The sequence below is a fragment of the Canis lupus genome, chromosome 11, assembly GCF_003254725.2.
Source record: "Canis lupus dingo isolate Sandy chromosome 11, ASM325472v2, whole genome shotgun sequence".
In the NCBI taxonomy this organism is placed as follows: domain Eukaryota; kingdom Metazoa; phylum Chordata; class Mammalia; order Carnivora; family Canidae; genus Canis; species Canis lupus.
The window spans coordinates 5,421,457-5,437,991 of NC_064253.1; the positions used below are offsets into that span (position 1 = coordinate 5,421,457).

At 44.0% G+C, this 16,535-nt stretch overlaps 2 long non-coding RNA genes across 2 annotated transcripts in view; one reads left to right on the forward strand and one right to left on the reverse strand.

Annotated features, from left to right (window-relative positions):
* Positions 1 to 14,584, reverse strand: part of LOC118350279 (uncharacterized) — a 27,451-nt gene extending 12,867 nt beyond the window's left edge. Inside the window, exon 1 of the long non-coding RNA XR_004803758.2 lies at positions 12,825 to 14,584. This is a non-coding gene — a long non-coding RNA (uncharacterized LOC118350279). The remainder of the gene's footprint in view (positions 1 to 12,824) is intronic.
* On the forward strand, positions 9,859 to 16,535 carry LOC125756028 (uncharacterized). Its single transcript, XR_007413878.1, has 2 exons — positions 9,859 to 9,999; positions 16,141 to 16,535. It is a non-coding gene; the product is annotated as an uncharacterized LOC125756028 (long non-coding RNA).

Genomic DNA, 16,535 nt, shown 5'->3' on the forward strand with positions numbered 1-16,535 from the left:
GGAGGTGGGTGAGGGGATGCACAAGATAAATGAAGGGGACGAAGAGGTACACACTTCCAGTCACAAAATAAATAAGTCATAAATAAATTAATTAATTTTAAGTTTAAAAATTTGTATATGTGTGTGTGTATAAATTTTTTAAGTAGGCTCTACACCCAGCAAGGACCCCAACATGGGGCCCAAACTCACACCCCTGAGATCAAGACCTCAGCTGAGATCAAGAATCAGAAGCTTAAACTAGTACAGCACCCAGCCGCCTACCTTTGTTTTTTGTCTTTTTTTTTTTTTTTTAGTATCTGCCCTTCCTTTTTTTTTTTTTTATCATCAGAACATTTCTTCAAATAAATCATGGTGATACTAAATTGATTTCGTAGTGTTAATACCCTTTTTTGGAACAACAAAAGCAGGCATGCCAAGGTATGCTTCGGACATTTTTCCTCTCCCAGAAATCCCAACAGCTGAGAAGTGCCACGATGCTCTCCCATTCATCCATCGCCTTCCACAGCCAGGGCCTCATTTACAGTCAAGAGAGCCCTTTCTCTTTGGAAGAAGAGGACTTCAGAAGTTGACAGAATCACAGAGATACTGAGAACGAAAGCACCAGGACAAAGCCGTCCCTCCCCACATGAGCGTCCTGGGAGAACATAGACTCCCCACCTGTCTGCTGCACCTCGCCTGCCTTAGCAGGGACTGAATGCCAGAAACAACCTTGTGGGCCCCATAGAACAGATGCTTCTAGTGCCCTGCATGTCAAAAGAACTGTCCCCTCCCACTCTGGTGCCAAGGCACCGCCTTACTCCATCTCATGCTCCCCTGAGCCTTGCAGAGCCCCCTGGGGTTAGCAGAAGCAAGGTTGCCCACAGAAATGAGTGTTTAGCCCTTCAGCCACTTTAAACAGCAAATTAAGACAGGAGGGGATTATGGAACGAGTGCTGAGGAAGCCAGGAAGCCAGCTAATAGCATCTTCCCTGACAATCCTGAGCTCCAGAGCTCTTTACCTTTCTCTATACACTGGTCCAGACTACTCCAGAGGACAAGGGAGCTCGGGCCTGAGGGTCTGTAGCATAATGACATTTTTTTGGAAGAGAAGTCGCCTCTTGCAAGGTTGCCAGAGGGTTAACATCACAGTGACACATTCAGTCTGTTGGTGAAAGCCACACACGTAGACAAGTGGAGAACTGGGATATAATTATCCAGATAATTCAGAAATCGAAACAACTTTGCCCAAACACTAAGGCAAAAGGTGAGAAACAAAGACCCTCACAATTCAAATGATTGCTTCAGTCATTTTTTTGCACTTGCAGACATGTCTTTAAGCCCTAGAGTTGAGTAGGGTGGGGCTGGGAGTTGCTTCTAAGCACACACTGGCTTCTACATGCAGCTCTCAGACCCGAGCAGTAATGTCAATGAAGCAACTTACCCCGGGTACAGAGAGAGGATTCTATTTAAACAAAACAAACCAAAGCATCACATTAGCTTCCTTTTATCTGTCAGTAGATCACTACGGGGCACCTGGGTAGCTCAGTTGGTTAAGCATCAGATTCTTGATTTCAGCTCAGGTCATGATCTCAGGGTTGTGAGATCAAGCCCTGTGTCGGCTCCATGCTGGAGGTGGAGGCTGCTTAAGTTTCTCTCTCTCTGCCCCATCTCTTCTCTCACTCTCTCTTAAAAAAAAAAAAATCATTGCTTTGAGGTAAGAGCCGGAAACCGCACACTTATACAAGGAAAGTTTGACTTAAATAAAAGTTGTTTGATGGGCTACTTCCAGTAATCCAAGACCTAAGTAAACACTCCAAAATGTCAATAGTGGTTATGTCTGGATAGTGGAATGGCAATGGCATTCATTCTTTCCAAATTTTCAGAATTACGCATATACTATGTATTTAATCCTTTTTAATTCTTTATAGATTTATTTTAGAGATAGAGAGAGATCACAAGTGAGGAGAGGAGCAGTGTAAGAGAATCTTCAAGCAGACTCCCCACTGAGTGCAGAGCCCCACACAGGGCTCGATCTCATGACCCAGGAGATTATGACCTGAGCCAAAACCAAGAGTCGGATGCTTAACTGACTGAACCACCCCGGGGCCCCTGTATTTAATCCTTTTTAAAACCAGAACAATTTACTCTCAAATGGCATATCAGTATATAGGTATTTCTCCTTAATGCATTTTAAGTTTCTACCTCTTCAGTAAATATTTAAATTATCTCTAGCTAGGTTACAACGTAATCACATTAATCACTCACTTAATACTAACTAAATGGAGTGCATATGTACTGACCTAGATGTAGGCTGACCACCCCCCACACACACCAAAAAAAGGAGGCGTGTTTACAGTTGGGTTCAGACGCACACAGACAGGGCTGGCAGCCTTTGGGCTCTGTGAGAAGCCAGCTTGTGGGGTCAGAGAAGCCTCCGAGAGCAGATTCACCATCTAGAAGCAGCCTGGCCGACTTGGCAATAAGGCTTGAGCATCAGGAGATAAAGTGGTTGCAGAGAAACAACACTTGAATCCCTCCCAAACTTACGACTTGGGTGGTATATCTATGCTGTGAGGAGGAAAAGCCTTTTATTTTGGGACTGACAAAGCTCTCCCTTGAGCCCTGCAAGGTTCCAGAACTTTTGGGGTGGGGGTGGCGTGTGGCAAAGTTAACATTCTTCTCACCTGCTAGGGGAGACTGAGAGTTAGGCTTAGTGGGGAAGACTTTTGTTCAATAGAAGGATAAATTTTTTTTTAATAAATAGAGAATAATATTTATAGAACTGTTTAATCTTACAAAGTAGTGAGCTCCCTAGCACTGGGAGAAAAGACTGAAGGATCAACACTGAATGCAAAGCAGCCGGGTTAGCCTCTGAGGTCCCTTCTGGGGTCCTATGCCTCAAGCTAAAACGTGGGCTGGAATGTGCTGGGATGTGCCATTTTTGTTTGCCATGTCTGTTCAGCTCTCATGCATATGCATGAGAAACTGTTAAGAGCATGCCAAGAAGCTGACTTTCCTACCCCACTGTATTGCTGTGCTGGTTAATTCCATGTCAACTTGACTAGGCTATGGGATGCCCAGATATTTGGTCAAATGTTACTCTAGGTGTTTCTGTGAGGGTGCTGTGGATGAAATTAACACTTAAGGCAGTAGACTCTAACATTTGATTAAATTAAAATTTTAATCAGTAAAGCAGATTTCTCCCTCTATAATGTGGGTGGGCCTCATCCAATCAGTTGAAGGCCTGACTAGAACAAAGAGACTGACCCTCCTCACAGGTGAAAGAGAACTTTCCAGCAGACTGCCTTTGGACCTCATTTGCACCAGCTCTCCTAGATCTTCCACCTGCTGGGCCCCACTGCAGCTTTGGACTTGCCACCCTCTGTAACTGCAAGAGCCAATTCCTTATAAACCTCATTCTCTCTCTCTCTCTCTATATATATATATGCAAATGTTACCAGTTTTGTTTCTCCAGAGATGAATACAACTTGCCTTATCAGTCTCCTGTGCTGACCGAGTTTCCGCTTTCCCATCTCTAAGCGTTGGAAGCATTCCAAAGCTCAGTCCTCAGTCATCTTTCCTATGTGCCTCTCTCTGGAGGGGAGACCAGTCAGGCTGTGGCTCTAAATACCATCCCCTATAAAGTGTTGGCTTTAGAGCCGGCTCCAACCTCCCTGTGGACATGCAGACCGGACCACACTTCCGATTTCTTCTTGGATGTCCAAAAAAAATCTCAAATTTAACATATCTGAAACAGAACTCTGCCCTCCACTACCCCTTTCTTCCTTCACTCCTCCATCATCATTAATGGCACCATCCTTCGCCCAGCTGCCCAGGCTCAAAACCTAGAAGGCGTCCTTGATTCTTTCTTTTTCCTTCATATCCAACCTTTAGCAAGACGTAGGAGCTATTCCAAAACAGAGGCCACATCTGTCCACTACCCATCGTCTTCACTACAAGACTTTGCTTCTGCCCTTGGTTCCCTCTCTTTCTTTTTTCTTTTTTTTTTTCCCCTCTCTTTCTTCTCCTTACAGTCGTAGTGGTATTTTTAAACAATGAACCTGATCACATGACCTCTGTACTCAACACCCTCCCATGGTTTCCTGTTTTGCTCAAAATGAAATCCAAATTCCTTCCCAGGGCCTCAAACGGTGCCTCTGCTTCTCCCCCTGACTCCACATCTTATGGCCCTCCCGCCCTGGCCTTCCTGCTATTCCTGGAACACTCAAGCTAGATCTTACCTCAAGGCCTTTACACGTGCCATATCCTTGTCTGAAATACTCTGTCCCCAAACCTTCATGCTGGTTTTCTCCTTCACAGCATTTCTGTCTCAGCTTCCATGTCACCTCCTTGGAGGTCTTCCCTAACCAAGGGTCTATCTCCTTTTCTTCCCTAACTCCCACCCCCAACTCTGCTTTCATTTCTTTACAGTACCTATATTTGGTTGGAACTAGGTTGACCTCCAGGAGGAATCCCTACTGCTCACTTCCTTGATCTGGATCTGGGGCTCCACCTGTAGAGGAGACCAGGCCTCCAGACTACCCAAGACTTACCCAGTGAGTGCCACAGGAAACGGCCACCTCATAACCCTCCCAGATCTCAACAGGAAGGACAAGGAGCCACAGGTCTCCAGAAGGTACATAGAAGTTGGGATCTGGGCCTGACCAAGGCGTGCTTGCTGCACGGGGGAAAGGAGTGTAAGCACAGTGCTCCCATCTTAGGGCAGGCTGGCCCGGGGGTGAGCAGGAGGCCTGACAGGGATGATCCACCAACTCTATCATCAGAAACAATTTTTCCTTGGGAGTAAGGGATGGAGAGAAGGCCTGCTAGTGGAAGATCCTTCATGGACACCCGAGGCCTGGGGAGGAGGGATCCCTCAATGAAAGTAATAAAAATATTATTGGAGGTAATGGGCTGAAAAGCAAGTAAGTTGACTGGTTTGTCTACCAAACAGGACTCAGTGCTGAAAGAGATGTAGGCTCGGTGGTGGCATTCAACACCATAATTTTTTCATACGGAGCATTGCTCACTCTTCACTGGTGCCTTACCGATGGCAGATGAAAGCTCATACCTGCCTTCCTCTCACCCTCAACACCTCTTTTACAGGAATTTGGTTACATAAGTTAATTATCTTCCTACTTCTCCTGTCTTCTCATGTCATTTGCAAACTAACTTGCTTTTCTCTCTAGTGGCTTTATTATCCTTCTGTATCTCTGTGAATATCTTGCTTAAATTGTAGGTTCTGATTTCAACCAAGGAAGCAACATGGAAGCAACAGACTTGCCATGCCGAATGGTACCATGTTGGAGGTGCTAGAGAAAAAAAAAAGGGAAAAAGAAGAAAACAGAACACCTTCTTCTCCCATCCTCCCAAATGCACCCTCATCATTTTCCACGTGTTGAATGCCAGGCTAGGCCCCACTCAGTGACTCTGCCAACATGATCACCCTGGCCCTGGTTTGATCTGGACTTGCAGCATTTCTCCTAACAGCAACTCACAGGTTAAAGAGTAGCATGTTGGGACACCTGGGTGGCTCAGCGACTTAGCACCTGCCTTTGGCCCAGGGCAGGGTCCTGGAGACCCAGGATCAAGTCCCACGTCCGGCTCCCTGCATGGAGCCTGCTTCTCCCTCTGCCTGTGTCTCTGCCTCTCTCTCTCTCTTTCTCTCTCTCTCTGTGTGTGTGTGTGTGTCTCTGATGAATAAATGAATAAAATCTTTTAAAAAGTAGCATTTTAATGAATTGTGAACATGTTTCAAGACAGAAAGGGCAACATAGACTGAATATGGGTCTTCAAAAAATGCACAAGACAGGTAGTTGTTGGTTTATTTTTTACAATTTTTATTTATGTATTCATGAGAGACACACAGAGAGAGGCAGAGACATAGGCAGAGGGAGAAGCAGGCTCCCTGTAGGGAGCCTGATGTGGGACTTGATCTCAGGACCCCGGGATCATGCCCTGAGCCAAAGGCAGACACTCAACTGCTGAGCCACCCAGGTTCCCTAGGTAGTTGTTGTTTTAAAGCTGATACCAAAAAAAAAAAAAAAAATGTGTAGGAAAGAGAGCAGCATCACCTTGAATGGGTATCTGTATCACATCGAGTGTCCATCTGAGAAAGTCATGGGAACGGATGTGCCATCTCAAGCCATTTCTAAATACACAAAATCTCCGCACAATCACCATCTGAAGTCTTGGCTCTGAGTAGTTAAAGAACATGAGAGCTCTTCTATCTTTCTTTTGCTAAATAGTCAAGCTGGAGTTTTACTAAAACCAGGATTTGCTAATAAAAAGATAATTTAACTGTTTCAGCTAGGATTCCTCCATCATAAGCCTAGGTAACTAACACCAACCAGCTTAGCAGGAAAAGGGATTTATTGTGAGGATATGGTAGCTGATGCAAGGACAAGCTGAAGCACTAGGTCTCAACAGGGACGGGAACTGGGCTACGCTGGGGATCTAAGTAATCAAAATCACCAGGGAGTCTCTTCAAGATGCCATTGAGTTCAAGGAGTTCCAGGCATTTTTCCTTTGTATTCAATCCACAGAGACAGCGAATCTGATTGCCCTACTTTAGTCAATGTAAGCAGAACGGTCCCACGAGGGGCGGAACCAGTGAGAGAGGGGTAGGTCTCCCAAATAGCATCATGAAGCTGCCGCCAAGACAAGCACGGTGGTGCTAGAGGGTGGGGATAAGGGAGGGATGGGGGACGGGTGACCAAAGTCCATTCTAGTGCACCAAGCAACTTACGGAAGATGTTTCAACTCAATCAGGTACTTTCAAGTATTAATTCGATGTCAGTGACTAATTTCATACATTAAGAAAAGCCTCTTTGGCTATGCATTGGCTCAGCAATGAGGAACAGCTGCTCTGCACGGGGACTGTCTTGAATTTGCCCCGGAGGGAATAGGCTAGGTGCCCCTTTCTTATTACCTGGAAAATTCTCTTCATCTGCTTTTCATGGTGGGCGTGCCACATACTTCTTTTGTGTTTCTCTTTCTCTGTTATATGATTCAGTGTACCTAATCCATGCACTCCTTAAAGAGCCATAAGTTGAATATCGTTACGTTTTCCCCCCTTTTGCACTTTTGTTATTTTAGGGAGAAAAATGTACTCTACACATGGATGGTTAGACTGCCTTAATATTCCTTCTCATCACTCTCTCAATAGGCCAACTTTATTTAGCTAACTAGCTATCCTCTATCTATCTATCTATCTAGCAGGCTCCAACATGGGGCTTGAACCCATGATTCTGAGATCAAGATTTGAGCTGAGATCAAGAGTCCAAGGCTCAATTGACTGAGCCACCTAGGTGTTCTGGCCAACACATTTTTTTAAATTTTTTTAAAGATTATTTATTTATTTATTCATAAGACACACACACAGAGAAAGAGAGAGAGAGACAGAGACACAGGCAGAGGGAGAAGCAGGCTCCACACAGGGAGCCTGATGTGGGACTCAATCCCAGGTCTCCAGGATCACCCCCTGGGCTGAAGGCGGTGCTAAACCGCTGAGCCACCAGAGCTGCCCTGGCCAACATTTTTTAAATTGGCTTTTTCAGGGGCATTTGGGTGGCTCCTTGGTTAAGAGTATGCCTCTGGCTCAGGTCATGATCTCAGGGTCCTGGGATCAAGCCTTGTGTCGAGCTCACTGCTCAGGCAAGGAGCCTGCTTCTCCCTCTCCCTCTGCCCCTGCTCCTGCTTGCTAGCTCTCTCTCTCTTTCAAATAAATAAATAAAATCTTTAAAATAAGTAAATAAAGCAAATTGGCTTTTTCATTGTGCACTTTATTTTTACTCTCTCCATGAATCAATAGCATTTGCAGTGCCCATTTACTTGTGCCTTTAGGTTTCTTTCTCCCTTTTCAAAGACTCTGACAGCTGAGGGGAGAGTTGCTCTCCCCCTTTTTGCAACAAGACTACAATGGTCACTTAAGAGGAAGCATTGGAAAGCTTCAATTTTTAAGGCCCTGTCGTCACTCCCTGGCACCCAGTGTCCAGCCAGCGGCTGCTGTTGTGTTTCCATGTGAGGGCCTGGACTGGGGAGGAATCATCTGCAGGGGTGGGTTTTGTTTCGTAACTGCCGAGGAAGTGACAAGTCGCCAAGCTCTATGTTTAGAGTCCCCGGGTGAGTTCTCTTCCCCACCCACTCATCCTCCAACCATCAGCAATTCTTTAGGGGCTCCCTGTGAATGTCCGCCTGCACCCTTCTCCTTCTATCTCTGTGACCAGGACCCTGGGCATGGCCACCGCCATCTCCCATCTGGACGGTAGTGACAGCCTCCTCTTTTGAGACCTGCCCGCTCGGCTCACCACCACCACTTCTCAGGGCAGCAGTGCAGTTATCTTTCACTAACACACAGCCTGTCAACAGGAGGTCAGGCCCCTCCAGTGGCCTCCCATCACACCCAGAATAAAATCCAAACTTTCCACCACCATGCCCAACCTGCCGGCCCAATGGCCACCAGTGCACCTGACAACCTCTTCCAGTCCTGGGTGGTGTCCTTGCCATTCCTTAAATAACCAAGCCAGAGCCCCCCTCAGGGCCTTGCTCTTCAGTCTCCCAAGGGCTGGACAGTTCTCCCCTTTCTCTCTCTCTCTCTCTCTCTCTCTCATCTCAGGGAAGATGGCCCATCCTCAGAGCAGCTATAGTGATCGCCCACCCTGAACTGCCGGTCCTCCTCACTCTCTCTCTACGTGGCTCTTATTTTTGGGGCAATAATATATATATATAAATATCCATCTTCCACTGGGAGAGGAGAGCCAGGGGATCAGTAACATTGTGCACATTACTGCCGATCCCCCAGCACCTGGGACCCCCCCACCCCCGATCACCTCAGATGCTCTCGGTGGAGACTTGGGGTAATCGGTTCTCTCACTTCTGACTATGATGGTTTTTCCTATGGGCTACTTCGGGGCCCCATCACCCTGAGAGAAAGGAGAGTTTCTTGGGCTCTGGAAGGAGAGAAGGGATGGCTGACAGCGTGGCGGTATAACAGGAACACCATTGGCAGTCACCCTGGAAGTCCCAGTGAGGTCGCAGTGTGTCCCACCAGGCGGCACTGTCCGTGAGGCTGTTAGTCATTCCCTGCTCTCCACACCTGAAAAGTCCTCGGCAGGAGTGCACCCTCGCTGGAGAGCACTTCGGAAGCCCCTGTTCTGTTCAGCAAAGGAAACCAGAAATCAAGGCCTCCTGAAATATCCAGGCCTGCATGGTGACATGATAGAATGTGCCCTGTCTCCTCAGCCCCTGGGGCCTAACACTGACCCCACTCCAGTCTCTAAAAACGGGGAGGCCACCAGGGGTAAGTACGATGCCAAGAACTGTGCATTTCAAGTCAGAAAATAGAGATTTGAAGTCGTGAGCACTGACATTTCACAGCCTGCTGACTCCAGCCAAGTTTTGGATGAACTTACACCCTTCTCTGCGCAGGGGAGATAATGGCACCTACTTCAGGGGTTATCCTGGGGAGTCGGCAAGAAAGATAGGGCTCTGGTGGACCCAGCCCACAGCCTGTGTCTTCCCATCCTTTAAACTCTGTACTCTTGTCTCTCTCAAAAGGATTTGGCATGCCCTGTATGCTTTTTCAAGCCTCTGTATACAGGCTTTCAAGGTTTGTTTTCTTCACCTCACATAATCAGATGAGTTAGGCCTAATCAGCCGGAGATGTGGTCTTCTTTGGATAGTAACAGCTTTAGATTTTGCAAACACTGCTTCTGCTGCATTAGAGTCTCAGCGCATCACTAAAATGACAAGCTGCTTTCCTCAGAATGTATCAGGAATTCTGTTTCTTAGCAACACCCCTCCCACAGGCAATAAAAGACGGAACATAATTCCCTTCGGGCATTGGGAGCCTGCTCAGAATACTGAAAATGTGGCCAGTTTCCCCCGTGGAGGCAGAATCAGAAATCAGTTCTCCGCCTTTGAAAGACAATGCAGTCAGGACCCTTCAAAGTAAAGCTTGCGAAAAGTTTAGCGCATTTCTCATCTCAGCACCTGCTGTTACGGGGCTTAGTTGTCAAGGTAGTACGGAATTTTAATGTATTAGCTCTAGCCTTGCTCTGCCTGATTCAAAATTAATAAGGAAGCTTTTCTTTCTTTCTTTCTTTCTTTCTTTTTTTAAGATTTCATTTATTTATTCATGAGAGACTCACAGAGGGAGGCAGAGACATAGGCAGAGGAAGAAGCAGGTTCCCTGTGGGGAGCCCAATGCAGGACTCGATCCCAGGACCCCAGGATCACGACCTGAGCCAAAGGCAGATGCTCAACCACTGAGCCACCCAGGTGCCCAAGAAGGAAGCTTTTCTAAATGCTCAGCTCTTTCCTGTTAACTACCTTCAAGTCCAACTTCCTGGAAAGTATAACAACTTACTAGCTGCCAATACCAGCTGCCCTCTTCAGTTTTATATTGTAGATTTCAGAAAATATTTTACATTTTTGGGTCAGGTATACAGTAAGCTCACTGGGCATGTCAAGTTCATTTAAAGGTTAAAATCCAAGCAGATCTAGTATTTAGCTTCTCACTTACTTTTCCACCAGACAATAATATTAGCTACTGCATTTATGAACAAATTACTATGTGCCAGGTGTGCTCCTGGGCACTTTAAGTGCTTTATTGATTCCTTGTAAAATCTTTGTGAGATAGGTATTATTAATTCTCATTAATTGTAGAACTGAGGCTTAGAAAAGTAAAGTAACCAGCTCAAGGTCACATTGCCAGTAAGAGAGACTCATGCACTTAAGTAATACATTAATCTTTATTCGACTATTTTACTCATAAGTTTCCTTTGTGATTTTTGTGTTATGCTCATTAATGCCTTTGATCTAGTTTGCTGAATCTGAGTGAATAAAACCACCTGTAATTTTACATTTCTAGAAAAGGCAGTGTTCAGTCATCACCTAAAGACACGTAAACACATGTATCATTAATACTAAGCCCTTTAATGCTGAAATTGTATGCTACAGAGAGGATATATTGAATGAATCCAGGGCAGTAAACAACCAACCAAACAGGCAAAGAACTCCCAATGAGCTCTGACTTATTTTCTGAACAGATAAGTTTCTCAGCCACCAGAGCCAAACTATTTTTTCAGCTGTTTGATGATGGGGGTAATTTACTATGTCTTCTCTGTGTCTGTGCTTCTGTCATGCCCTGTGGGTAGCTAGGAGACTGGCAAAACAAATGTGGTCACAATTATTTCAAGTGTGTTCCCATCTGATGGATCTAATTTTTTCTTAGACACCTGACATTTGAATGGCTATCATATTCTGTGAGTAAAAACAGTCTTGTCATTATCATTTCATAAGCCATCCTTAACTTTAGCAGGAATACTCCAGCAAGTATGTTATCTGGTATGCTGTCGACACAATCTAACAAAGTGCATTTAGCTCTATACTAAATAGTGTCTTGGGAGGGATCTCTCTTTCTCTCTCTCTATCTCTGCATATCTATTTAGATATATCTGTAGGTCTCTCTATATGTAAAACATATGTGTGTATATATATTTACATATATATACATTATATGTAAATTCCAGTATTCTGGCACAAATGGAATAATGAAAGATCCATTAAATGCACATTTCTTTTAGCTACCTCAAGATATCAGTCCACTGTTAGTGGTGTATGACATTCTCTTAAAGGGTCATGAGACACTAAATGCTTCACAAACATGTAAATAAGAATAAAAATAGAACTTGTACTTTGCACAAGAAAATAACCCATGAGTGAATGTTTCTAGTAAAGGAGAGAAAATGCGCTATATCAAATTTTCACCCTCTCTTTTACCCTGGACATTATAAGCAGGTTTACTTGAGCTGGGTCTACAGTCTGCGACAACAAAATGAAGACTTCTCTGTGGCTCAAAAAGTTCTTAGCCCCAGATCTGGGCCTCATTACGGGTTGTTCTAAGGAACTTTGTTTTTTCTATGGTGGCAGAGGAAAAACAATGTTTACATTCAGAAGTGAATCCCAAGGGCATTCCCAAGGTTATATTTATACAACTTTCAGCACAATTATAATTCTATGCCTTTCTGACCCACTAACAAAATATAACTGAACTCTGGAAGGAATATCAATATAAGAATGACCTTGATTCACCTCTAACTTATAAAACTTAAAACCCTCTAATAACTCTTGGACTTGTGACCCATCAGTTTGAAAAGGAGGCTGGCATCTTGCTGAGTGTGGACTGCTCTCGAATCACAAACACATGGAGATGGACGTAATACCTACATGGATGGGGTAGGAGTATCTCATGGCTGGGGACTCTGTACCCAGAAAAGGTAGCTCCTTGAGTCTCAGTTACACATGACATCAGGACCCCAGATGAGTAGTTCACAAGAAAACCTCAGCCTCCTCGTCCAGAAAGGCAGCTAGGAGCCTTTGTTGTCTGCCCATTACTCCGCATCAGGTGAAATAACTAAATGCTCTCACATGAAACTAACCAGAAGCTCACACACTGGACATAGGATCCAAATTAATTTCACCCTCTTCCTGTAGGATGATCAAGCTGAAAATTTAATGTAAAATATGAATTCTAGAATCCTTGGAACCCTGATTGCTCTGTAGGGATATTCCCTGAACTCTTAGGTCTCAGTCCTGAAGAATGGCCACCCACTGAGGACAGCTATAAAAATAAAATTAAAGGTGCACCTTGTGGCTCAGTTGGTTAAGCATCAACTCTTGATTTCGGCTCAGGTCATGATCTCAGGGTCTTGAGATCGAGCCCCACATGAGGCTCCATGCCCAGCTTAAGATTCTCTCTCTTCCTCTCACCCTCCCCCGACCCGTGCTCTCTCTCTCTCTCTAAAATAAATAAATTTTAAATAAATAAATAAAATTACAACCTCCAGGAGGAGAGAAGGCTTATCAAGAGGGAGCACCATACACAGGAGGATTGGCAGCCCCTGAACTCGAGACAGCCTGCTGAAAAGGAATCATGAAGTAAGAATATTAGCACAGTGCTTGAGAGAAACTGAAAAAGGAACAAGGCTACTTGTACAAAAGAGAACTGCTGGAAATAAAAACAGAGGCGGTAGAAATTTCAAAACTAAATAGGCTGGACAGCAGGTGTAGGGAGAATTAGTGAAGACAGAGGAATGGTTCTGGAAGATGAGAGTCTAGGACAGAGACAGTGAAGAGTTAAGAAAACAGACAAAGAAGAAACCAGAAAAGTCTAACAGTGGGTCCAACTAGAGTCCCAGAAGGGAAGAATCCAGAGAATGAGGAAGAGTCAGCACACAAAGATACAATGGGCGATAACTTTCCAGAACGGAAAAAAAGATGGGAATCCACAGATTGAAGAACCATACTGAGTCACAAGCAGGATAAAGAGATTAGTCGCAACCTAGTCACATCATAAAAGAAACTGCAAAATGCTGAAGATAGAAGATCTCAAAGTAAGTGGGAGAAGAAAAAAAAAACCCAAACTGATCACCCACAAGGGAACAAAGAATGACACAACTTCTCAGCAGCACTGTACACCAGAAGACAATGGAAGAGTAGCTTCAAAATGCTGAGGGGCAGCACTGTCCATAGAAAAGCTGTTAACATACATCTTTAAAGTGTCTTCTGTATGTTAGGAAGAATTTTCCTGGGGCACCTGGGTGACTCAGCAGTTGAGTGCCTTCGGCCAAGTCATGATCCCCAGGTCCTGGCATCAAGTTTAGCATCAGGCTCCCCACAGGGAGCCTGCTTCTCCCTCTGCCTTTGTCTCTGCCTCTCTCTGTGTCTCTCATGAATAAATAAATACAATCTTAAAAAAAAAAAAAAAGAATTTTTCCCCAAAGGAAGAAAAGTAGGCTGCAGGTAATGAACAGTGCTATTTGTGAAACTGGTAAATATAAGTCCGTTGGAGCACAAGTAAAATGAGAAAATGATTCACTCATATGGGAGAAGCGTTAAAATCCGGGGTGAGCCATCCTCTTAGGTGTGTAATGACCAGAAATTCAAGAGGTAAGAGAGAGGAGGGAAAACATCCCAAGGTGTGTGGAGCTCCATCAAGCCGGCATGCATGCTATATTCGTCTTCTGGGCCTACTCCAGTGGTTTACCATAAACTTGGCTTCAAATGACAGCAGTTGCAGCAGGCAAAGTCCAAAAGCCAAGTGTCAACAGGATCAGCTCCTTCGGAAGATCTGAGGAAGAATCTGTCTCCGCACCTCTCCCAACTACTGGTGGCTGCCACCAGCCCTTGGCATTCTGTAACCTGTGGCTACAACCCTCTGATCTCTGCTCCCATCTTCACATGGCCTCCCTGCAGTGTGGTTCTGTCCTCACGTGGCCGTCTCCCTACTAGTCTCTTAAAAGGAAACACTCTTCATTGGATTTAGAGCCCATCCTAATCCAGGATGACCTCATCTTGAAATCCTTGCCCTATAAATATATCTGCAAGGACCCTATTCCAAATAAGGTCACATTCTGAGGTTCTGGGTGTACATATGTTTTGGGACTACAATTCAACCTGGTATACATGTTAAAAAATGTAAAAGTAGTCACTAACAACGTTTTTTTGTTTGTTTTTTTGTCTTAAGAATTCTAAACAAATGGAGAGAATAAGAAATAAAGAGAACAATCTCCCTGAAGGTAGGAAAGGAAGTAATATGGTAGAAATCCAAACGAATTAGAAATTACTTTAAATGTAAATAATTTAAAATGCAATTGTTAAAAGACGGAGTCAGATTAGAAAAATGAAACAAACCCAAATCAACATATACCATTGCTGATGAAAACATTTACAGACTTGAGTAATATCCTATTTACCATCTTTCTCAGGGCCATAGCTCAGACAAAAATACCACATTCTTACTGGATTAATGTCCTGAAATCATTTTCACTTGTGTCAACATTAAAAACAGATGATAAGGCCACCTGGGTGGCATAGTTGTTTAAGCATCTGACTCGGTTTTGGCTCAGGTCGTGATCTCAGGCTCCTGAGATGAAACCCCATGTCGGGCTCTGCACTCAGCATGGAGTCTGCTTGAGATTCCCTCTCCCTCCCCCTCTACCTCTCCCTCTGCAAGCTCTCTTCCCCCTTTCTCAAATAAATAATAGACCTTTAAAAAACAAAGACTATAAACAGAGGCTAGAGTACAGAAAAAAAGGAAAAACATTGCTTTCAAACCAAATTTCCCCCATTCTAATGGTAGCAAAGAAGTTAATTAAGTTAAATTTTCTGGATAAGTTTCAAGGTTTTTTTAAAAGTAGTTTTAGATGACTTAAAAGATTAACAGAAGGTTAAAGCAGTGAGATATATTTCTTGATCCATCCCTCACTCATCTTTATTCTTCTTTCAATTTTATATCTTCGTTTAAAAAAAAATTCTCTGAAATTCCAGACTTCAGAGAACAGATCTTGTTATGAAACCTGGTAGACTGACTGATTTTCAATCGTGGTGAGCACACATTCTGAATGCACAGTATGGGCCAGATTTAACGAGTTCAGAATACAAAAAAGGTCACTTGCCTGCATGCGCACACACATATTCAAAGGATAGCTCCTTCAATTTTCTGTAAGAAAAAGTACATATTTCAAATAAGATATAAAGTACAAATTTTAACACAATAATGGTGTCAAAAAGATGAAGAAAATTCAGCCAATGGACTATGTACGTTCTAAACCTCATTTTGATAAAAAGATGAAATAGCCAGTCCTGGTGAGGGGAAAAGGTATACAATGTTATATTTTTTAAAAGATCTTATTTATTTGAGAATGAGAGAGAAAACACAAGAGGTAGGAGGGTCAAAGGGAGAAGCAGCCAACCTGCTGAGCGGGGAGCCCGTTGTGGGCCTCGAACCCAAGACCCCGGAATCATGACCTGAGCCGAAGGCAGACATTTAACCTACTGAGCCACCCTGGTGCCCTTGTACAGTGTAATATACAAGAGATTTTAATTTAAGATTGATCTCAATTTTTATTAAACCTAAAAGTCAGAAAAACTCTCTGCCCCTCCAGAACAGCTAAAAAGTGGCTTTGTTTGCCTTTCCCAAAATACTGCTCACTCTTCAAATGGCAGGGTTGTAAGGTTCGTATTTGTAAGGTTTATACCCCTGGCTCACTGTATAGTGCCTGATGGTCAACGCATTTACTGAACGTGTGAATTCATGTGATAAATTGCCCCCAGATTTATTTTCCTTCTGCCATAAAGCCTCTTTTAACTTTTCAGAACACTGGCAGGCTGGAGTTGCTTAAGCTCTTGAGAGTCAGACCTAACTGTGTCCCTTCAAGTCATGGTGTCTACGAAGTATGCATAGCTGGAGTCTAAAGAAAAGCCAGTTCAGTCAATACAGAGCACTACGTGTTACAAGAGTTGCCAGCAACCCTCTTATTTTGGCTTTCAGCACAAATTGATTAAGGTGTGTGAACATGTGATCATGGAGAATACCATCTTAATGCAATGAAAAGCTAATGAAGGACTCTTCCATAACCTTGCCCCTCACCGACTCGTAACAGACCTCGAATCTTACATCCTTTTTAAGGCCGATTCAAATGGTGAGAAGATCAATTTCGGAACTTGTGATTCTATTTCGGTAATTGCAACTTCTAATTTTAACGTGAAAA